We start from the raw sequence: 23,605 nt of genomic DNA, 5'->3' as shown, positions 1-23,605 counted from the left end.
AGGGTCATAGAGACCAGCATCTTGGAGGCAACATATATACTCTACGGTTCAGAAATGAAGGAGAAATGGTGGCACAGTCTTTTAATGTAGATGCTGAGGCGGGCAGATCTCTGTGAATTCAAGGTCAGCCAGAAAACCCTCCCTGTGGAAAGAAGAGGTTTAAACTTGTGGGTCATAGTCAGAAAATAACTGGTATGTGCTATTGTAGGCCACTGGAAGGTTCAGAAGATAAAGTGGGTATTATGAGACAAGGCCTTTCAATTTGGTTAAGAAACACTGCTTCAGAGGCTTTCATTTTCTCAGACTAAAAGAATTTCAATTCTGGTAAGTCTGCAGTAGAAGCATGTCATTAGAACTTGTTCTGACTCCAAGACGTAGGATAACATTGGTAAAATATAGGCTCTGCCCAGGAGTGATGCAGCCCTAACCCACATCTTCACATGGAGATCTCAAGCTAGATTACTTCACACTGTTAGCCACCCAGTTCCTGGGAGGGTGAGGGGCTTCTTGGTGGGGGTGCCCCTGAGTACACACTGGCAGTGTAAGAGTTGGAATATGTCTCCTTAGTTAGTCCCTGCTTTGAAAGAATCACAACTTGGTAGGCTAGGGGTTAGATCTTGGGCCTAGCCATTAATAATTAATGTGAACAGAGGCAACTGTTATAAATGAGGCAAGAAGCTTTTTTATTAAAGGGAACCATTGGAAGAGGTAGGACTAGAAAGTAGACTTGGAAAAGTTACCCAAACTAGAATTACTACTTGGTGTATGGCAAATTAAGAATATAGTGTTTTAAAAGAAAAACAAAAAAAAAAACAACAACAACAACAACAACAAAAAAAAAAAACCAAGAATATAGTGTTTGGTGCCTACCTGTAATCCCTGCACTTAGGAGGTATAAGAAGATGGACTCTGTGACTTCAAGGCCACCTTGGTCTAAGTAGTGTGTTTCAGGACAGCCATGGCTGTCTCAAAAAATTAAAAAGAATATTTGAATAGAATGTGTCCTTGAATAAGGAATTACAAGCTTATTAGTTTCCTGGTCTATTGTTTTTTAAGCTGTATTTGTAGTTTTGACATCCAATGAAAGCTCTAGATGGAAAGGTCCTCAGAATGCTACACATTTCAGTGTCTTATCTGGTTTTAGGGGATCACCTGTAGAGCCCCCCAATTCTTTTAAAGATATAAATTCTTCAGTCACTTTGCTTAAATTTAGTGAAAATACAGCAATCCTGGTATCCCAGGAAATATTTGCAGGCTAAAAGATGATCAGTATTTCTTGACATAAAGATACACTTGAACAGAAGTGTCCGTCCATGTACATGGGAACTGTACTCAGAAGCAGGGTTTGAGGAATTTACCTTCTTTTCAAATGTCTTTAGTCAGAACACTTTTTTTTTCCAATTTAAATTAAAGATGATTGAGTATACGGTATGTTCTCTAATGGATAGACTAAGGAGCTTCAAGAACCATCTGTAATGCAGACTTACTTCACCATGGTCCTGCACAGAGCTCTTACGACTTACCCTGTTGTAGGAAGGGAGAGAAAGGGGAATTGCAACTGAACTGTAGGAAATTAGACAGTAGCAAACAAAATGGCTCCAACTCTAAGGACACGACATGGGTGTGACACCAAACACTAAGGACATCACTCAGTGCTGTAGATCTTCCTATTGAAGGAACACTCTGCTTGGCTTAAGCTCCAGCATTTAAAAAAAATTTTTTAATAGTGTAGATGTAAGTTGAGATTGCAGAGGCTGCTATAAGGTTGGATGCTTTCGTACACAGCAGACTTGTGAGCTTGAACACAAGGGATTCACAGCTTCTCCAGTGGATTTCAGATACCATTTATTTTCTTTTACTTAGTGCACACATTGTGCAGACCTACTGTGAGCCACTATTGCAAGTACTGGGTCTGTTGAGGTATCTTTGTTCAGATACTGAATTCCTCCATGCTTCATCACAGAACTGCTTTTGTATATTTCTAGTGAAGATGGGCAGTGTCCCTACCCTGCTGAGTAAGACAAATAGGCTGGAATGAGAGGGACGACATGGGATAGTTACATCTGTTTATAGCCAAAACAAAATAAATAATAGGCTAGTTCCTGAAGAGCGAATGAAAATTGCTTCTTGCTGCCTCCACAAATATTTCAAAATTAAAGGATGGATTTCCATGCATTGTTTAGTTTGGAATAGTGAATAACAGGGTTGAGGGTTATTTGATTGTTGTTTTGTTTTTATTGTTGTTTTTTTGAGACATGGTCTTACTATGTAGCTCAGGCAGGCCTCTAGCTGAGATCTGTCTACCTCTGCCTCTCCCTCTGTCTCTGCCTCCTGAGTGATGAAATTAAAGCTGTTTACTACCATGCCCTGGAATAACACACACACACACACACACACACACACACACACACAATTTATTTTATATTTATTGATGTTTTGCCTACGTGTATGTCTGTGTCAAGGTGTCAGATTTTGGAGTTCCAGAGAGTTGTGAATTGCTGTGTGGGTGCCGGAAATTGAACCCAGGTCCTCTGGAAAAGCAGTCAGTGCTCTTAAGCATTGAGCCATCTCTCCAGACCTGTTACAGTTTTTCATGAAGCTCAAAAAAGAAAGGTGATTTGAAGGTCAGTGGTAGATCTTTTCCCAGCACTGTCTCGAATGAGAACAAGCACTGTGGAATTAACACAGACTTTGTAGAAAAATGCTACATCTTACTCTTGGTCCTTAATTTTAACCAGAACTCCTCGATCTTAAATTTCCCTTTTAGTTTTAAATTTTTAGATAATCTAAAATCTAGTTTTAAAAACCTGGTTGGAACTGGGTGTAGTGACACATCCCTTTAGTCACAGAACTTAGGTGTTCAGCCTGGTCTACGTAGGAAGTCTGGTCTATCCAAGTGAGATATGTATAAGTGAAATTCTGTGTCAAATGACTAAAAACCAAGTCCCACCACTTAAGTGTTTTGGATATTACCTTTGATGAAATAATTGTTTCTGAAAATAAGTCTTCTGATAGTATTTTGTCTTTAAGCTAAATGAAAATGTCCCATGGAGTAACAAATTACACACACAGTGTGTGCTATGGGTGAAAGCCAAGGCCTGGCACATACTAGGTAAGTGCTTTGCCAGAGAGTTATATCCCTAGCCCTAAGCAAAAGTTTTTAAAAGACGTATTGTTTTTAGATGTGTCACACGTCTGCATATAAGTATGTATACTTGGAAATTCCGGTAATTGTGAGCTACCTGGAATGGGTCTGAGAACCCAATTTAAGTCCTCAAAAGTTATATGATCAGTAAGTGCTCTTAACCACTAAGCCATCTCTCCAACAGCCAAAGACATATTTTAAAATTCTGAAATTCTGGTGATTAGTTGGCAACATACGTATATTTTTTTTTCTTCAAGATAGTTTTCAAAGACCTCCAATTAAAAATATAATGAGACATACTAATCAAGGAAGCCACTGAGTTCTAGGTACCCTTAGGAAGGCAGTAAAAGGTCCTTTTTGACAAACTGTTTATGTAGGCTTGGGACCAGAGGGCTGTCAGATATGTAGCTCCTGTGACTCTGGGTGTTTGTTGCTTCAGCCTCCATAATCTGAAGACTTGAAGAATCTAAAAATTCTCAACAGACACTTGAAAGTTGGATTATTTTCAGTTTTTTGATTACCAATATTTGACTTATATATTAAAAACATGAGCAACAAACCAAAAGGTTGTTATGAGATCTACATACTGATATAATTTACACAATTGTATAGCCAGTGAACACAAAGAATGTAGTTTAGATTTCATAGAATATTTTGTTACCTCCATAGAAACAGGTCATAAAGACCATTTGTAAAGTTGTGGGTGACATAAAACATAAAAGTACAGACAGGTGTACTCAACTTATTCTTGATCTCAATGCTAAATAAATTTTTATTAAATGTTTTGTTCTGAGATTATCTGTTGATCATGCTTGAAGTATCATGTTGATGGAGGTTTGATAAGGGTAAATACTCATGGCACATTGTATTCAAGATTATGAATATATCCATTGGCCCTAAAAGGTTTTTCTTTATCTTTTGTCTTATTTGTTTGTGCAGAATGTCTTAAGGTTCCCAATAATTCCATATCTAAAACAAAGGCGTCCTGCTCCTAAATTTTAGTAGCATGTGAATCAGACTATTAACTGTTATCAAACTTGCAGACTATAATCTAATTAGGGCCAGGTAGTTTTTAATCTTTTTTTCTTTAATAGTCATAAAGTGGCAGATATATGCTTCGAAAATACTTTCTTCCAACTGTGTTCTTGGCAGGAGCACACTTTTCCTGTAATTGAACTTTGTGTGCCTTTGTACTGTGCATGTGTGCACAGGTTGGGTAAGTGCTTGTAGAAGCCATAGACAGACATTGGGTACCTTCCTTGATCACTCTCCCACATTTTTTGAGACAAGGTCTTGCAATGAGCGTGGAACTTGTTGGTTGACATAGGCTGGCTGAGCAGTGAGCTCCCAGGACTGTCTTTCTTTGTCTGTCAGTGCCGTATTACAGACAGGAGCCACTGTCCCAAATGGCTCTTGGGTATTCGTGCTTACAGATACTTTACTAGCTAAGCAATTTCTTCCACCCCTTGGTGAACCTTTTATCTTCAAATAATTATAAATTCATGTGCAGTTAACCAAAGTATAGAGAGTTCCTGTGGGCCCCACTTCTCCAGTTTTCCAGATGGCCACATGCAAAACTAGAGTAATATCTCCACCAGGATGCTGGCGGTGGTGCTTTTGAGACGGACTTTATCACCATGGGCTCCTCTTGTTGATCATCTGCAGCCACTTTCTCTGCTCCTGCACCTGAGTGACTTGCCTTCCTGTACTCCATTCTTCATTTCAGCAGTCTTGTCCTGTTAGCTATTCTCTGTAAATGAGGGATAGTAGAATTTTTTCTGGGATTGAATTTTTAAACTCAGTGGAAACTCTCCAAAGAGTTTCAGGGTGTTGCTGGTATCAATCATTTATTTGTCTTTATCGCTCAGTGGCCCTTCCATGGCATAGATGTACCAGTTACTTTGGGTAACTGTATATGAATTTATAATTATTTGAAAATAAAAGGCTCACTGAGGGGTGGGAGAAATGGCTTAGCCAGTACCATAGTAGTAGACATCTTTGTTTCTCTTCTCTCTGTCTCCTATTTCTTCCCCCTCCCTTCCTCTCCCTCACCTATAGTAAGTAAAGGTATTACAAACATTTGTACAGAGGTTTTTGTGTGAATATAAACTTTCATTTCTCTGGGTAGGTGCTTAAGAGTGAATTTGCTGGATCATGTGGTAATTTTTTTAAAAGAGGAAATGTCTAAGGTGTTTCCAGAGCTCAAGCACTGTTTTCTATTCAACAGTAGCATACATGTGCTTCCCTTTACCCAGATTCCACATTTGGTATCATTACTCTTTTGAAGCCTTTCTGGTCAGTGGGTAGTCATCTTACTATAGTTGTAATGTACATTCCCCTGTTGGCTAAGGATGCTGAGCCCATCTCCATTTTTGCTTAACGGACTGTGTATCTTTGTGAGATGTCAGTCTCTGTCCATGTTCCAATTGGATTGTTGAATTTTGACAGTTCTTATAGTTACATAGTTTCAGATACATGGCCCACAAATTCTTTCATTTTGTCAATTTTCTTGTTTCATGTTTTAGAACAAAACAAAAATTTAGTTATGATACAGGCCAGTTTATTCTTCACTTGTGGATCATGTTTCTGGTGTCTAAGAACTCTGCCTTGTCCTTGGATACTTTCTGCTCCACCCCCAACCTTCTTTTCAATAACTTCTCCAGGATAAATGTCTGTAACGCGCCTTAGCAGACACATTCACACTAAGGTGCCTGGTAAGAAAGAAGCCGAGGCACAGCACCCAGCATTTCCTTGTTAGGTGGTACAATTTGGCTGGATTTCAGGAGACTGGGTGCCTTATATATTGCCCTTCTTTTGGTTAGAGAGGCAACACTCATTGTTTATGCCCACTGGTGTTTCTAAGTGCTTCTGCCAGGTCTGGTCCCAAGATAGTGTCCAGAGGACCACTACTCAGTTTGCTTACTCATCTCTACCTTGAAGAGTCTGTGGCTGGAGATGTAGCTTAATGGTAGGACTTATATTATTTTACACACACACACACACACAGAGAGAGGAGAGAGAGAGAGAGAGAGAGAGAGAGAGAGAGAGAGAGAGAGAGAGAGAGACTCTGAGACTATAGATGTGCCTTCCTTCTGGAAGCAGAAATCAGTAGTTTTCTTTGCTAATTGAATACTGCCAAACAGAAAAATACACAAATTAACATGCAGATATTCCAAGAGAAATAAGTGGTGTTTGAAATTAACTCATAAATAGATGAGTTAATTAACTCATAAAAAGCCAAGTTATTGACGCAAATGTTCCAAGAGAAATAACGGGAACACAGTATCTTTCAGTAACCTTTCTGTGATAATTTTTTTTTAACCAAAACTTTGAAAAATCATACCTCTAAACATATTCAGCAAATACCTATTTATTTGCTTATGCATCATTGAAGACCAGTCATTGTTGCCTTCCCTGGTGTGTTCTACAAAAGCTTTTGTTGTTTGCTTTCGATTGGCAGCAAGTTTCAAAAACTTAGTCCCCATCCAAACTTGAGTGGTTTTTCTTAACCTTACTGCTTTTCATCTCAAGTGAAATGTAAAGAGCAGTGAAGCCCTGCTTTCAGCTGGACAAATAAATCCACCACACTCATTGATAGCCATAATCCAGAATGTTGTTTTGTTTGTTTGTTTGTTTGTTTTGTTTTTTTGTTTTTTGTTTTTGTTTTTTTGAGACAGGGTTTCTCTGTATAGCCTTGGCTGTCCTGGAACTCACTCTGTAGACCAGGCTGGCCTCAAACTCAGAAATCCGCCTGCCTCTGCCTCCCAAGTGCTGGGATTAAAGGCCTGCGCCACCACTGCCCGGCCATAATCCAGAATGTTAATGAGAATGTTAATCCAGAATGTTGCATGAGCCATTGCTGCCATCTGTAAGATAGAGAACACTGTCTTTGCAGAGAGGCTCACAGCTCCTTCAGCTATCAGGACATGGAAGTACCAGAGTCCTTTGAGTCCACCAAGAGTTTAGGGTTAGCTCCAGCAAGACAGACCTTACCTTTTAAAAATAATGATCCAGTCCTCAGTACTTGAGAGGCAGAGGTAAGCAGATGGATCTCTGTAAGTTCAAGGACAGCCTTGTCTACATAGTCTGTCTCAAAACAAACAACAGAAACAACCAAACAATAAAAACAGTAGTACATTTAGAAACTAAATACAGACCCATAGCCTATACTTAAAACACCCATGGCTGTCGTCTAGATCCTTGCATTTTAGGAGCATAAGGGCTTCAGTGCCTGCTAGGGTGCCATTTATTAGTTGTTATTTAGATAGTCACACAATGTCTGAGTTGGTTCAGCTCACATTTGTTAAATGAATCGCATAGCTCCCCTACCACCACACAAAAGTGGAGGAGAAAAATGAAAAAGAAACTTTGTTCTGAAGTTTTGGACTTTGGAAATAAGGAGAAGGGGTTTGGGACCCAGAAGGCCTCATCACAGCAGAAGCTCCTGTCCAGCTCTCAGTTCTCCTAGTTAACACAGGAGGAGATGCAATAGGCTGAATTTGCCAACTGATTGTTTCCATTATAAAAACAAAAGTAGCTATTGATTTAATCCTGTTACATGGTGTTGATCTTAGAAATCATTGGATTCATGCTAGGATTTGGGGTTTAATCCTATAAGGATCAGACTTTCTCATCTTATTTATCCTAAGTCCTCTTTAATCTTATTAATTATGCCAGGGTATTTTCCCAAAGGGTTAGAGCATGTGTGGGTGGGTGTGAGGGGTGTATATGTTTGTGCAGGTGTGTCTGTGTGCTCATAACGTATGCATGCATGTATGTATGTGTGTGTGTGTGCGTGTATACAACTGTTTTTCTAAGACAGCCATGTCCCTCTTTCTGTCTTTGAAAGAGAACTTGAGCTTTCTCATGAAGAACTATAGAACCCTTCACAGGTCTCCATATTAGCATTGCTGTTGTAAGCATGCTGTCAGTTCTATATTTGTATACCTAGGATTAAAGTAGGTCTTGTCAAGTTTCTAGAGAGGGACTCTAGTCTTAATCTTGGATTTCCTGAGAAGGCATATGGTACTATGATGAAGGGAGCGGGCGTGTGTGTGTGTGTGTGTGTGTGTGTGTGTGTGTGTGTGTGTGTGTGTGTGCGCGCGCATGTGTAAATGTAGAGGCTCTTAGTGAGAAATACTAGTTGAATAAATTATAAGTGTGATACCATTCTCCTGTGGTGGAACAGAAAACCAGTTCTTGACTTTGGACCTTCATACTGAGATTGTACTGAGTATGTTAGGAAGCAAAAATACACATGTAGTCTTGGCTTTTGTACACACTTTGCAGACTGTAACTGAATAGAACCTTATGCTCTCTAGTTCATTTTCTTCTTTTTCCTTTCCAAAGGATGTCATTATTGTCTACCCCAGTGATCAAAATGACAAATTTTAAGCAGCCACAAATTATTATTGTTATTTGGGAGGTAGGAACTTTCATAATTGGATCAGCAGTGTTATGATTGACTCAAGAACTACTGAGTGTGCTAAATGGTGTGTGCCCCCAGGTTCTCTGGTTGCTTGCACTCTAGTTATTACAGAGTAGCACCAGTGTTTGTTTAACTAGCTTGTCCTTGTTATGCAGGGTGTTTTTCTTTTTTTTAATTGGGAGGAGACTGCCACAGTACCTGTGTAGGTCAGAGAACAATGTGCAGGAGATAGTTTCTACTTGTGGATCCTAGGGATCTACCTCAGCAGGCTTGGTGGCAGGTGCCTGCACACACAGAGCCTTCTTGCTACCCTAGTAGGCAGTTTCCAGCAGGAATGTCTAATGCAAAACTTTTGAATTGCTGTAAGATAGTAATTTGATGTTTTAGATAGAAAAACCCTAGAAGATATTCTTAGTTCTTACATGACTAAAGAGTTAAGAATATCTTATAATAATCTTATGACTTAAGATTTCCGTATATACAAAGAATGCCATAGCAAACTGGCTTGGTAGAGGAAAGGGAACCTTCATTTATTTTTCAATGAATTGAGTCCCCCCCCCCCCCCACTCCCTTTTAAAGACAAAAGTCTCACTAGGTAGCTGGCTTTTATCTTGTGTTCTTCCCAAGAGTTAGAGTTACAGGCTTAGCTACTTACCTGCCTACAGTGTTATTTGGGCATGTGTGTATGAATATTTGCTTCACTTATTTATTTAAAAGGAAATTAAGATAATTTCTTTACCAAAAAGAGAGCTGAATCTTCAGTGGATTCTCTAATGCTGACATCATGATCTTGAAAAGTAGAGAGAAGAATCTAATTATCTAAATGAGAAAACCTTAGGGTTAAAGGACCCACTTTAGGTGTAGGGTAATTGTACAGGAGGGAGGTGTTAGTTTCTAATCCTCTTTGGGGATGCTCCATATCAGGCCTGCACAGGAACAGACAGTGGAGCAGCTCCTTTATCATAAAGGGAATTTTAATTTAAAAATGTTCTTGCATCATGAGCAGAGTAAGCGACAGACAGCTACACTGGGCATTTATCTCCTTCAAACCATATTACCAGTAATTGCTGCATTAAATCAAAGTCAGAAGAGATTACAGGTCTGAATAGAGCAAGGGGCTGTGCCAACCCAAGGGTTCCCACACCGCCCTGCTGCTGCTGTCAGCCCTGCCCCTCTCTCAGTGGGAAGGAGACCTGCCCTGATGTCTGACTGTGCAGATGCACTGTAGGATGCAGAGTGATGAATGCAGTCTGGGAAGAGTCAGCCACACTTCCAACACCCTATAGTCCCCTTTTCCATTAACTCTTTATATCGGACTCAAGGGGTTGCTTCTAATTTATTTGGTACTACAAGGTAAATAAGAGGCATAAAATATCATGTTTTTCTCTAAACTCATATCTAGGTAATATTCCCTCCTTCCTAAATTATCAGAGATGATGCTGAGGATGGTCACTATGTGGGCTTGTTTGTGCACTAACTTAAGGAGCACAGCAACTGTGAGGTTCTGTTGTTACCTTCATCCAGAGAAAGAATTTGAGGCAGAGAGACAATACCTCCCAAAACATAAGGCTGAGAGCCTGGCTTTAATATTTGACTCCATCTAGTCTGGCCTCACAGCCCCAGCCTCCAGTACACTGGTTTAGACCATTCAGGAATTCTGCTGAGAGTGGGGGATAATTGGGGGAGAAAGATGGACTGTATACCCCTCTCTTCCCAGAACTGGAGTAACAGAAAGTGAATGAACAACAGAATGAAAAGGTCACATGCAAGTACAAACCTACTTTCTTAAGATGATGACAGTTGTTTATTCATTGGCTTTTGTGATTTTAGTTGGGTTGGTTCTGCTGGGCTTAAGTACTATAGATTGATCTCTTTATATCTGGCAGTGAGCAGGTTGTTTGGTCTTGGGGAGTCTCAACTACAACAGCTCACTTTTGTTCTACTTGATCTCACTGTCACATTCCTTTATATAGCCCCTGTCAAATTCTCTACTTTTCTTTTGCTAATTTATAGTTATTCTTTGCTTTAAAGGTTACTTTTTATATTTATCCTTTTATATTATCTATCAAAATTTGAATAACTATGATGCTGTCATATATATATATGCATATATATATATGACTCTATATATACGTATATATATGCATACACACATATATACACACACACACACACACACACACACTATTTTTTCTTTTGAGACAGGGTCTTACCATTTAGCTCTGGCTGTCCTGGAACTCACTGTGTAGACCAGGCTGGCTTTGAGTTCCCAGAACTCCACCTGCCTCTGCCCCCCTGCCCCCTACCTCTCTGCCTCTCCCTCCTCAGTGCTGCCGTCACCTATTAACAAGAAGGCTGAATAATCCTTATTGAAAATATGTGTGCCCAGAAGAGTTTTAGATTTCAGAAGGCTTTGGGGGCCTTGGAGTACTGTAATAGACTGCACTGGTTAAGCATTCCTAATTCAAAAATTTGAGACCCAAAAATGCTAAATCAGAAACTTTTTGAGTCAGTATCAATGACCAAAGGTTTTCAGTTCCCTAGTTTTGGATCAGGGATTCTCAGACTACACCAATTTAGAAAGACACCGCCAAGAAAAGTGCTGATGACAACTTGGCTTACAGTTGACAGGCCATGCCTTTTATTCCTGAACAGAATGCTGTGTTCCATATGCCAGTTTTGTTACTACCCCCATTTTTTTTATCCTATGTGTCATACAAAGGTGTGTTTCTACCCTTTATTGTATTCTATTCTGGTAGGCATCATTTCAAGCCTTTCTCTTAGTGCAGAAAGCTCAACCATCTTATGCTAGAACCAACATAGCTCTTCTGGCTTATAGTCATACAAGCTTTTGGCTCTGTGCTGTTTATCTGCCCTTCTGTGGACTGGAGACAACTTTTTGCTCACAGAGTGTGTTTATTCACTTAGAATGCTGCTCCACTCTCAATCCCTTGCTGTTCCTGTTTTATCTGCCAAACTTGCTAAGCCCTCCCCATTTAATCATTGTCTATGGACTGACTATTCCTAGTCTTCTGCACCCCAGAAAATGAGGGGTAACAGTAAAGACCAGTAGGTTGCTGCTTTATTTGACTTTATCCCAGCTGTCTTCAACTAGATGTGGCATTCATCACATGTGATCCAGTGTCCCTCACTTTCTCTCCCCTGCATTGTCAGCTCTTTGGGAGCCTTCATACTTCCACCATGTTGGATGCTGTGTTGCTATGAATGGATATTGACTGAAGGGTAGGTGAGCTATAGCATGTCTTACACTTTTCTTCTCACTGTGATCAAAATACCTGGAAGAGCAAGTGAACAAAGGAAGGGTTTATCTGGGCTCTTGGTTTGAAAGCGATTGTCTTGGCTGGAGGGAGCTGGGGTGGGAATGGCTCAGCCTTGATGGCAGAAACTAGTAGCGATGACTTATGCCAACTTATATCAGTAATTTTGAGACTGGTGCAAGACAAGTGGATATTTTCTTAAGCAAAGGACCTAATACAAGTATACCAAGGTTCACATAGGAAGTGCCACTATACTCAGACATGATCCTTACTGAACATGGGGAGAAGAACCTGTTGTGTGACAAGTTTTCCTGGAAAAGACAAGGATGGACCACTGATTGTGCCAGTGTCACAGGCCAGCACTGGGAAGTAGCTCCTGTCTGCACTACTAGTAGTAGTGCAGTCACGTTTTCTAGATCTCATTCTCTTCTGCCCTTGCATGTTGCTAGTGGCGTCGGTAAGGAATGTGGGGTGCAGAAAAGTAGCAAATGCCTTCTGTGTTCAGGCTCTTGTGAGGACTCTGAGGCCCCACTTCATCTTGTGCTGTCTACTCTCCAGAAGTCAGGATTCCTTAAGACTCTGTTTACAGCTCTTGGCCTTTTGAGTGTCCATCTACCTATTCCCACCTTTCTGTTACCTGTTTTAGTTTGGTTTTGTTCTAGAGGTTTTATTTGTGGGGGTGCTTTGTTGGGAGTCTTTTTGTTTGTTTGTTTGGTTGGTTGGTTAATTTTTTTGTTGTTATTCAAGGTGGATTTCTCTATGTAGCCCTGGCTATCCTGGAATTTGCTTTGTAGACCAGGCTGGCCTCCGACTCAGAGATCCATCCACCTCTGCCTCCCAAATGCTGGCATTAAAGGCATGTATCACCACTCCGGGCTTCTTCTATTATCTTAAATACAATACCACCCAAGCATGAAATATCTTCTGTCAGTATCAAACTGGGCTAACTGATAAAGCTTTAGGTTTGTCAGATAGTTTATTATTATGGTCGCATTATCACTTTTAAGTCTTCACATCAGTAGGAATCTTAGATTTAGCGAGCAGCTATGCTCACCACTGCACCACCAATCAGAATCTCAGAAGATTTAATATTAATAGTAACTAAGGAGCTAATTGACAAGTACCCATGTACCCAGTGATGCAGTGCTGCTCTGTAAACATCATGTAATGACATTAAGTCTTGTACAGTTCTTTGATTTAAGAGGATATTTTGAGTAAGATTTTTATTGCAGAGACCTGCCCTGCTTCCCATACTTCTCTCACCACCTTAGGATAGAACCCAGGACCTTCTGCATGCTAGGCAACTGCTTACCACTGAGACCTACCTCCACCCCTTTTCTATTATTTATTAGCTTCAGGGGGGTCAATTAAAATGTACACCATAGGCTTTAAGACGTGGCCAGGCAACTGTAAGATGTTAGGAGCCTTTAGTGAGCTTCTTTCAGAGTTGTCGAACCAAGTGTTAGAAGCACAAATTTAGTGATAGGAAGCATTGTGATAGGAAGTGTCTGATGAGAGCACATGTTAACAGCAGTGTCCCAGGTGTGGGGTAAGTTGTTCAGTGCTTCTCAACATTGCCCTGTGGCAGTATTTCACCTCTGACTTGACCTGTATCTTTGAAGTACTTACAACCAGACTGTTTCTACCAGTTTCTCTAGTACTTAGCATACCACCTTATGTAAAGTAGGTGTAAACAACTGCCTTTATGTATGGGATTGAATGACCTTGCTGTCTTACACTATGCTGGCCTTGAACTCTGATCTTGTCTCTGATTTTCAGTAGCTGGGGTTTCAAGCATACTCCACCATACCCAACTGTTTAATTATACTGACTTGGTTTATTTTTTATCATCATGGAGAATCAGTGCTGATGGCTAGAGATATTCTAATATTTTGTATGGCCCTTGCAGTCTGTTTGATTTAAGGTACATGTTGTACCTGGAAGACCATCTCTAGATATGTCAGTGTCAATTTGAACCTTAAAGAAAAGTTTCTCCTGAATACCCTTGGGCTTAGCTTCAATAGCTGTAGAAGGCTGCACTTGGTGTGGTTGGGAGTGGCCATACCAACACAGGCCCTCACTTACCTCACTAACCCATGAAGGTGTGTGCTAACAGTACTGATTCTGCCTTAGGAGATTAGGACATCTAACACTGAGACAAACTTAGCATTATTATTTTGATTATTTGAATGGTTATCCAAAGCAGAGGATTTTAGAGAGGAATAGTTTTGCCTGGTGTGTCTCTACAGCTGTTTATTTTCACCTTTTGTGCATTGTGTGTTATTTTCTAAGGACTACTTAGTTCTGATTGTAGATGAAAGCCAGCTCCAGCTTGCTGTGGGCTGTCAGCTAACCTCACACCTGTCTCTGTTTGTTACTGCTTTTAATATGGGTTACAGAAATATGTATGCACATGTGTGTGCAAACAATGGTGGGGTGGGGAAAGCCGCTTCCTAAAAGAAGAAAAGCAACTGCTTCTCTGTAGTGACCTCTCCACCCCCACCTCTTCACAGGCAGCCACAGTTAATCCCTCCAAGTTTGACTGGAACAGCTGAGAGCACGCCCCACATATTTGCAGGCCTCCAGTGTACTCATGTTGCTCAGAGTTGGGGCCACCTTCCTCTTTTCTAGCTGATCCTGCCAGCTGTCCTCGCTCCTGTTAAAGCAGGAGAGAGCTGTGTGTTAAATGATACAGAAACATACAGTGTCATGAAAGGGACCCTTTTCGGCCATGTATCACTGTGACTTTCTTCTGCCAGTTCTTTCTGTGGCTGGGCTTTATGCTCTTAATCCTAACACCTGTCTCCACCGGAGTAGACAGAAGGAAGGGTGTGTGTGTGTGTGTGTGTGTGTGTGTGTGCGCGCACACACACACATACACACGCACTCACGTACGCACATGCGCATTCCTGCCCAAGGGAGGGCTAGAAAAATAATACAGTCCCATTTGCCTCCAATGTCCTAGGTTGGGAGCATTCCCTTTGACACACAGCCTGGGACATTATATTACTTGGGCTCTGGATGCCTTTTGCTTCTGCCCTTGTTTGCTGCTTTAAGGGGCCAGAGGTATCTTCCCTGGATGTCATCTTCTGCCTCTTGCCTTTCTAGTGGAACTGTCAGTTAAAAACCAATCTCTAGCACTGTCTAGCGAACTTAGTTGGAATGTTTTGCTTTTCTTTGAACATCTCTTGTATGTACTGCTGAATCCTGTTGCTCTGAACTAAACTCTGACTTCACCAGCTGAGCCAGCACACCTGTCTGTAGACGGGGAAAGTGGGACAAGGATTTTTTTTTTTTTTTTTTTTTTTGAGGGTGCTTCTCCCTTGCACAGGACACATCAGACTAGACAAAAACTTGAGGTGCTTTCTGTGCTGTCCAGATCTGGAGTTTCTCCCTCTGCTATGTATGGTGTATATTGCATGGATTATCAGTATCCTCTTGTCCAGGTAAGCTGGGTTATGACTCGTTTTTCAAACAATATTTCATTGACATGATAGTTTTATGATAGAGTATAGGTTCCCTCTCATGTGACACGGTACATTTGGGCTGGGTTTCTCAAGGTTTTTTTTTTTCCTAATTTGCTGTAGCAAGAGATTTGATTTTAATAGTGTTGAATAACTAGACAGAAGTGGTTAGCTCTTCAGTATTAGAGATTCTGAAGCTTCAGAGAATGTGGGTGCAGGATGGGCTGGGCAGTATAAGTGTAGTGTTTATTGTGCCACCATGATACAATAAACTTAAGGATCTCTGGAGGCAACTGAGAGGTACAGGTGGCAGTCTCCAAATGTAACTGTATTTTTCAGAAAGGTAATACATAATTGAGACCATGTCTAGACTATTGTAATTTGGTTTTAGCCTACCATTTCCAATTATTCTGTGGTAGAATTAGTGACATTTTCATTGTTAACTTGTTAAAATCCAGAACCAGAAAAGGTTAAGCCATTATAAAGCATATTGCATGTGTAAATGCCTTTCAGTTGGCAGCAGTATAGGGAGTAAATGCAGAAGAGTCCTGGATTCTGGCTCCAGCTAGGGTAGTTATTCTACACAGCCATGCTCAGATAACTTCGTTTTTATTGATTCTTTGAATTCCGAGTTACAGATGTCTTATGGTCCTAAATTATTGTCCTTTCTGACCCCATTTCTAGTAATAAGTACCTAAGTTGTGGGTTGAGCAGAAATACACAGGGTTAAAAGAGATGCCCAGGATCTTAACCCATTGTGGGTAAACTCCCTTTTGTTCAAGCCTCTAGGCCCCAGTTCTGGAACCCTGTGGAGGTTGTATGCTTTGTCTCGCTCACACACACTCTCTCTGCCTCTTCTTCCCCACCCCCACCCCCACCTTGAGCTGTGTCCTGACATGTTGGTCTTGGTGTTTTATGGGCAGTACATAATCTTCCGTGGGTTTTGATTTCTCAGCTGAAGTGTAGTGCACATCACACTTGCCATGACGAGGTTTGCAGCATTTATGGACTTTTCTTTATCTGGGGACTGTTTCTCTACTGACATCAGGGGTATTTCTTACAGCCTAAGGCTAGACGTGTCATGAAACTAGACTAGAAGCCAATCTTCTTACAAGTAAATACTGATGGGTCTTGATAAGTCCCAGCTGTGACCAGCGTACAGTAACCACAAGCATTAAATCACTTGTGGAAAAGTTCTCTTCAGACTATGACACAATTGAATAAAATGGTTGGCAGTGAAACTTTGATTCATTCGTGATAAGATGAATTGATGTACTCTCAATCTTTTTATTCACTCAGATTTATTATTGGTGAATATAGTGTTTAGTATTTTAAGCCATGCTTTCCTGGCCTTGCTGTGTTTAGGGTTTCATTCCATCTAAAATTAGGGCAGCTCCGAGACTCGGGGGCTGAGATGTTACAATTAAGGGTGCTATTTTATGAACTTATTTACTAATTTTTTGATGGAACAGTTTTCATTGTGTTTGTAAATGAGCGATAGATGGTTGTTTTCTATGCTCTCTTACACTATGAAATGCTTTTTAAGAAGTTTCTGTTGTATCATAATACTTGCTTTACTCAGAAATCATTGCATAATACCTAGAGTTGTGTACCAATGCATTGTACAATGAACACGCTTAAGGCAAGACTGAATAGTAGTTTTTAATGAGAATATTTTTAATCTATTTTTTAATTGAGTATTTCTAGAATTGCTAATGTTGAGATAATGAGACAAAGTGACTTCTTTTCAACTGAAGGTAATAAAGTGCCTGACCTTTCATTGCTCTTAATGTTAATAAAATAATGCCTGCCTAAGAGCGTGCAATTGAAATTTATTATTTTATTACTTATAATTCATGCAGAACCCAATCTGGACCAGATCAGTTTAAAAATACAGGTAGGTTAAAAAGATAGAGGATTGCTAGAGAAAGGTTTAAGAGGCTCTTGAGAGTTTTTGCCCACGATAATAATAATGATAAGAAGAGAAAGAGGAGGAGGAGGAAGAGGAGAAGAAAATTTACCTAAACTAATTTTTGTCCTTCATTTATTTAATCATTTTATTCTTTTAGACAGGATTGCACTATGAAACTTGCTGGCCTGGAGCTCAAGTTCCATGTGTAGCTCCCTCCCTAACACTGGAATTGACCAGGCTAGGCCCTGAAATTCTTGTGGGTGATCTAATATTAAAAACCTGTCACCTCCGACTGGATGGTTAAAATGTAGCTATTTTGCAAATTAGGGGTGTTGTTTATTGTTATAATTGGTACTTAGTGAAAAACTGTTATAGACTACTACCCTGTCACCCACTACTAGTGAGGCAGTTACAGGAAGGGGAAATAGGGTCTTAAATCATTGGAGATAGCTAAATGTACTGATTGAGGGTTTAGCCCAGAGATGTTTGGCTCATGGATGAGTAAGACTTACCTATGCAAATGATATTATAGATACTGAGATGTGCTTGGGTTTGCAAAGTACTGGAGCATGAATTAGTGTCTCTGCTGTGTAGTTCTCCAGGAAATTCTGACCTAGTGATACACACACATACACTCAGTCTTTATTTTCTCAATCTGAATTAGCTTATTGAATTTTTTTAAGCACCTACCATATGCCAAGTACTTTGCCAGATGAGAGAAACTGACAACCAAGACAGCATAATAGATACAGGGCATATTTTAGTATTAGAAAACATGTATATTTTGATTTTCAGTTTAACCGTATATTTTCTTGATAATTTAGTTATTGACACATTTGTTTACATTGCATCCCTTCTAGTATTGATCTGAGAAATTTCTCAGACTACCAAGAGAGTAGACATCATTTCAATTATATAAATGACTCAGGTTGTTTAAGGTTGAAATATTACGTGGCATGAATAAGTTACCTAATGCCAAATTATAGTTAATGAAGTAATATGTTTTAATTTGTTTGGCCTTACCATGGTGTTAGTACATGTTTTAAATCTTTCTAAAGGTTGGATTTGGGGGCACAATAAATAAGTGTGAAGATGTTGTATGTATATAAACATACAAGGTTTAAAATCATTTTCAGATTCTACTTTCATCCCTTTATTCTGAAATGGGCTGTCTGTATTGCACCCTGCAATACAATGGGGGGCGGAGGGGGAAGCAGCTGGAATAGAATTAAGTCTCATATCTACATCACTAATACTGAAAGGAATGTTGGAGCAAAGAAGGATATTGGTCATATCTTGAGATGCTTATGGAAAGGTATCCAGTATTAGGAGTAAATTGTCACTGAGAGTTATTGCAGGGCTATTCTGTGAGGGTTTTTGTACTGCTGAGGTTTCATTGTTGGAGGAAGTACTGTCTCTTTAATGTTGCTCTTCACTTAGGTGTCAAAGGCAGCCTGGGAAAGTATGAGTGATCCCTGCCTCTAGTCAGGGACTCTGGCTCCATCTTTATAGCATAAATGATATACAGGTGGAAGCTAGGGAAGTTGAGTCACAACCACAACATTATAAAGAGAAAAAGTATGTGAGGCGAGTTTTTAGTTAACAGGTATTCTGTCTACAATCTCAGGAACGTACCTAATAAAGGTTTAAAAAAAAAACTTTATCTCACCTTATCTTTTTGCATATCTCTTCAGTTCAGTGTTCTGAAAGATACTGAAATAAACTTATAAATTTGAAAATATTGCCAGATATATTTTTAGAAGAATGCTTTCATAGTACTTCAGTAACTACCAAGATACTTTACATTTTATTTGCAAAGTATGTCTAAATAATGACCATAGACAAAGTTATTATTTTCAGTTCAACAAGCATATCATCATCACCGCCACGGCCACCACCACCACAGTTTATCCAAGCATTGATAAGAGCTGAGGTGTGATATAAAAGACTATTTCTACCCTCAGACTGCCCACAGTGTAATTAGAATCATACAGACTTATGTCCGTGAGATAGATGCCAAGGTATGCACACAGGAACAGGACAACTAACTAGGATATGGAAAGCAGATAGGGCTGGGAAAGTTTTCAGGGGTGAGGATATCTAAAATAAGCCTTGGAGAATAGAAGGCCACTTCAGAGCTCCGGGAAGAGAAACCAAGTTGAACTAACTGTAGTTGCTCCATGTGGCAGGGCACGGTGAGTACTGGAGGGCTGGGGAGCTGGGACTCTTAATAAATGGGTGCTTTCAGTTCCCATTTAAAGAGTTGGGATTTTCCAAGAAAATGACCTCATTTGCATTAGCCTTGTAAGGAAGGAAAATAAGGAGGCACTAATAAACTCAACCAACAAAAATATAAGATGCCAGAGAAGGAAATTGAAGGAGATACTACAAGATGGAAGGACATCCCATGTTGATGGATCAGCACAATTAATGCAGTGAAATGATTATATTACCCCAAGGTAGCCAATGAAGTATCTTCAGAATTTCGTGACATTCTTCACAGGGGAAAAAAAATTCCTAAAATACATATGGGAGCACAAAGATCCTTGGATAGCCAAAGTAATTCTTAATCAAAAAGAGTAATACTGGAGATAAAACAGCACCAATTTCAAATTCTGCTGAAGATCCATAGTCAGTATGGCTCTAGCACATGAAGGACACGTGCACTGAAGAGAGGACCTAGAAATAAAACCACACATTTGTAGCTACCTGATTGGTTCATCAAAGAGATACCAAAACCACACATTTCAGAAAAGCCAGCATCTTCAACAGATGGGCTTACGTAACCTGGATATCCACAGGTAGAAACAGACATGAAATCCCTTTTTCTCACCCCGTTTAAAGGTCCCTTCAAAATAGCCTAAAGGCTTTAGCACAAGATCTAGAGCTCTGTCTGGAATTACTAGAACAGACTATCAGGGATATCATTTCATATACAGGCACAGCCATGGGCTCCCTGAGTGGGACCTGGTAACTCAGGGATGAACAGCAAGGACAGATGAGGAGTGGCTCAAGGTAAAGAGCCCCCCACAGCAGAGAAACACTTAGTATATCGAAGAGAGAGCTACAGAGTGGGAGGTCCTTCCAGCTGTTCATCTGACAAGGGAGTGAAGCCAGATTATATGAACAGCTCAAACACTTAAGCCCTCAAAGAACAAATCTTATAAATAAATAGAAGAAATCAATGAACACGCGAATGAGTGAACTAGACAGCTGCCAAAAGAAGTACAAATGGCTAACAAGTATACAAGGAAATGGTCAGTATTCTCAGCCATCAAGGAAACATAAATCAAATATAGAGAATTTTTTTTAAGCTGGGAGGTGCACACGTTACTGTGTACAATTGATACTAATTTTGATAAAAACCAAAGAATACTTTTCCTCCTGTAGAAAAGTGGCAGGATAAGATTCATGTTTTGAACAATTACTGGCAACAGTGAGATGCTTGGAGGATAGACCGGGGATGCCAGTAGAGGACCAGCTACCAAAACATTTGTGAGCCTGGGGATGGGCAGGTGGAGGATTTACTCTGACTTAATGCAGCCTGGAACAAGGAAGAGCCCTCCACCTGTAGGTTTGAATTTGACCCTGAGTTCTTCAACTTTTCTTGCCTATCAGCAAGATGCTTACTCTCACCTAGCTGAGTTTCCATCCTCTCTACAAAGGAGATTTCAGTAACTCGCCATTGTCCTGAAGATATAGTGAGCCTGCTCAGAAGCCATGGCAGAATAAGTTCTTCAGAAGCAGTAGATTTCTGTGAAATCCACCCTTCGCCAATAAGCCAGGCATGCTAGAATGTAGGATTCCCCTCTGCCTTGTCCACTGCTAGAAAAATATATACATTTATATTTACAATACCCTTTCTGAACATATGTGGCGCTCCTCTCTCCACAGGAAAAAACCATATTTTCACTGGGGTGTTGCTATGAGGAGCTATATACTTTGGGTGAATAAATTCCTAGTTGTACTAAAAAGAGATTGAGGAAGGCACCTTATGCACTAACAGCATTCAGAGGGCGCAAAGGGAGAAAATGAACAAGGAAAAAGAAAAATTAGGAAAGACTGGAATATTGTTCTACCTCCCCCCTCCCCCTTGAGGCGGGTAAACAGCTGAAGGAGCCTCATTGCCTGGAGTGCTGCCAAGGGACAGCTGTAGTCTGAGGACCAGCAACAACAGTCCCCAGGCTCCTGTGTGGCTGAGGCTGCCACTGTGGCAGTACATGAAGCACCATTTGAAGCTAAGGGTGAGTTTCCCAAAGTCAGGAATCCAAATGCCACAGAAGCATCAGAAAAGACATGACATGTCCATTAACTTTAGTCGTCACCTGGAGATCCTAATTGACTGACTGAGATGAATTTCAGTTGAGCAGCAGAAAAGAAAGGAAGCCTGAGTTCTGAAGACTGAAGTGCCAAGGAAACTATCAAGAAACTGAGACACAGAGCGCCTGTCCTTTGTGTACTCAGCAAATCTTTCTTCAGTACCTCCCATGTCTAGGCAGAGTGCTGAAAGCCAGAGGTTATTCCATCAGGGAAGACATGATCTTCCTTAGCTGGCTATTGTACTCTGTTCAGGTGCCCACCTCCCCATCCCTCCACCCCCATCTGCCCTTCCATTCCAGGAGAGACAAAAGCAAATATCAGGCCAGCTTTTCCTTGGTATATTCAGTCACCAGGGACTTAGGTTGTTTTGCTGGGTCAGACTGGTGCTGTTGAATTGCTCTTCTATCTCTTGGGCACCAAAGAGCAAGTGGTCCTCTATGGCAGCCTTTAAAGCCAGGGACACACATTAGAATACCACTGGCCAGTGCTCACAGTGATCCTGTTATTCAGAGACTTTATAGAAATTATTTCTGCATATTTTATTTTTAGCTTATATTGTTCCTTGTGGTATGAATTTTTAAGCCTATTATTTGCAGTATAGAATATTGATCCTGTGTATAAAAGTGCAGCTTAAGTTTCTGGACCTATAGAAACCTTTATCAGTTACCAACACTTTTGCTTATGAGAACCTCTCGTTTTCCTTTTTGTTTAAAAAAAAAAAAAAGTCCCCTTGTCTTTATAGGAGGGGACTGACTGAAGTCACACCCAAGCCTCCAAGTAGCTTTTCTGGTGCTCGAAGCTTTTTGTTTGATTCAAAGCCCCTGCTGTACAGGGGCCTGCAGGTTTATTTTATATATCAAAGCTGAAAACACAATTATTTCATAAATATGAATTTTTTTCTTAAAGTACAGGAGAGATTACAAGTGTTGTTATGCCATACTTTTGCCTATCCCCTCTTTCTTACTTTGCCTTTTAAAATGTTTGACGTCTGGATTGTTCAGACTTTGGCATGTTCGAAAAGGTGTCATGGTCTTCTACACCTCTCCCATTTGTGTTTGCTTAATGTTGTGCTGGAAAACCCCACCCTTCAAAAAAGTGTGTGTGTGTGTGTGTGTGTGTGTGTGTGTGTGTGTGTGCGCGCGCGCGCACAAATATGTGCTACATGTGTGTGTGTGCCAGCAGAATGGATAAGAGGGTGCCGCCCAGAATCGGTGCTGGGACCTGAACTCAAGTCTTCTGCAAGCACAGTGCAAACTACTCTTAACCACTGAGCCATCTCTCTAGCTCAAGAGTGTCCTTTTGCACATATTTCTTCATATCTGTAAAATACAAGGACAGCTTCTGCCCTATTACACAGATCTGACTCTGGTCGCCAGATTTTGTTCACGGTTCTGTAGCCTGTGTGTTCTTTTTGGAATTATTAAAATAATTGGTAACTGAGAGAACATGGTGGTATTGTGTTGGCAAAGTGCTAACCAATGGTATTACATAGTACATATTAAAAGCCTGGTTCGACATCGGGCCAGACAGTCCTGGAGGAGACAGCAAGAAACTCTACTACTGCAATTACTGACTCACGGTTTTGAGTGTTTATTTTTTTAAAAAGCTAAGTTTGCAATTGGTCCTTTCTACCTTTAAACGAATATAGTAGAACTAATATATGTGATCTTTAGGATAGGATCTTGTCAGAATACATTTAAAATCTTTTATGAAAAACTTGGCAAAAGGCCTAAATTTATCAAATATTTGCATAATTGAGTCTTTATATAGAGATGATGAAATCATGTTCAAAATTCAGTCTTTTCCCCCTGAGGTCACTAGTACAGAACAGAATGGGACCAGCACCCCAGCCCAGTTTACCACTGTGAGCTTTTTAGTGTGAGGTCTTAAAAGAAGCGTTTGTGTTGAGTAAACATTGTCCTGAGCCACTGTATTCTCTGAGCTCTGTGGTAACTGTTACTGTTTGCAGTAATGACGCAGGTACCTGTGAGGGTAGATAGCCAGGGTGGATATATAAGAACGGCATTCATTTTCACTATAGGCTGAAACACAGCGAAG

General features: G+C 40.3%; 1 protein-coding gene across 38 annotated transcripts in view; it reads left to right on the top strand.

Annotated features, from left to right (window-relative positions):
- The window catches only part of Rbfox2 (RNA binding fox-1 homolog 2), a 238,402-nt gene that overhangs the window by 139,317 nt on the left and 75,480 nt on the right, over positions 1 to 23,605 (top strand). The gene's annotated exons all lie outside the window — the stretch shown is intronic.

Source organism: Arvicanthis niloticus, chromosome 13, assembly GCF_011762505.2.
Source record: "Arvicanthis niloticus isolate mArvNil1 chromosome 13, mArvNil1.pat.X, whole genome shotgun sequence".
Lineage (NCBI taxonomy): Eukaryota > Metazoa > Chordata > Mammalia > Rodentia > Muridae > Arvicanthis > Arvicanthis niloticus.
Note: the sequence above shows the minus strand (reverse complement) of the source record. Positions and strands in the feature narration are given on the sequence as shown.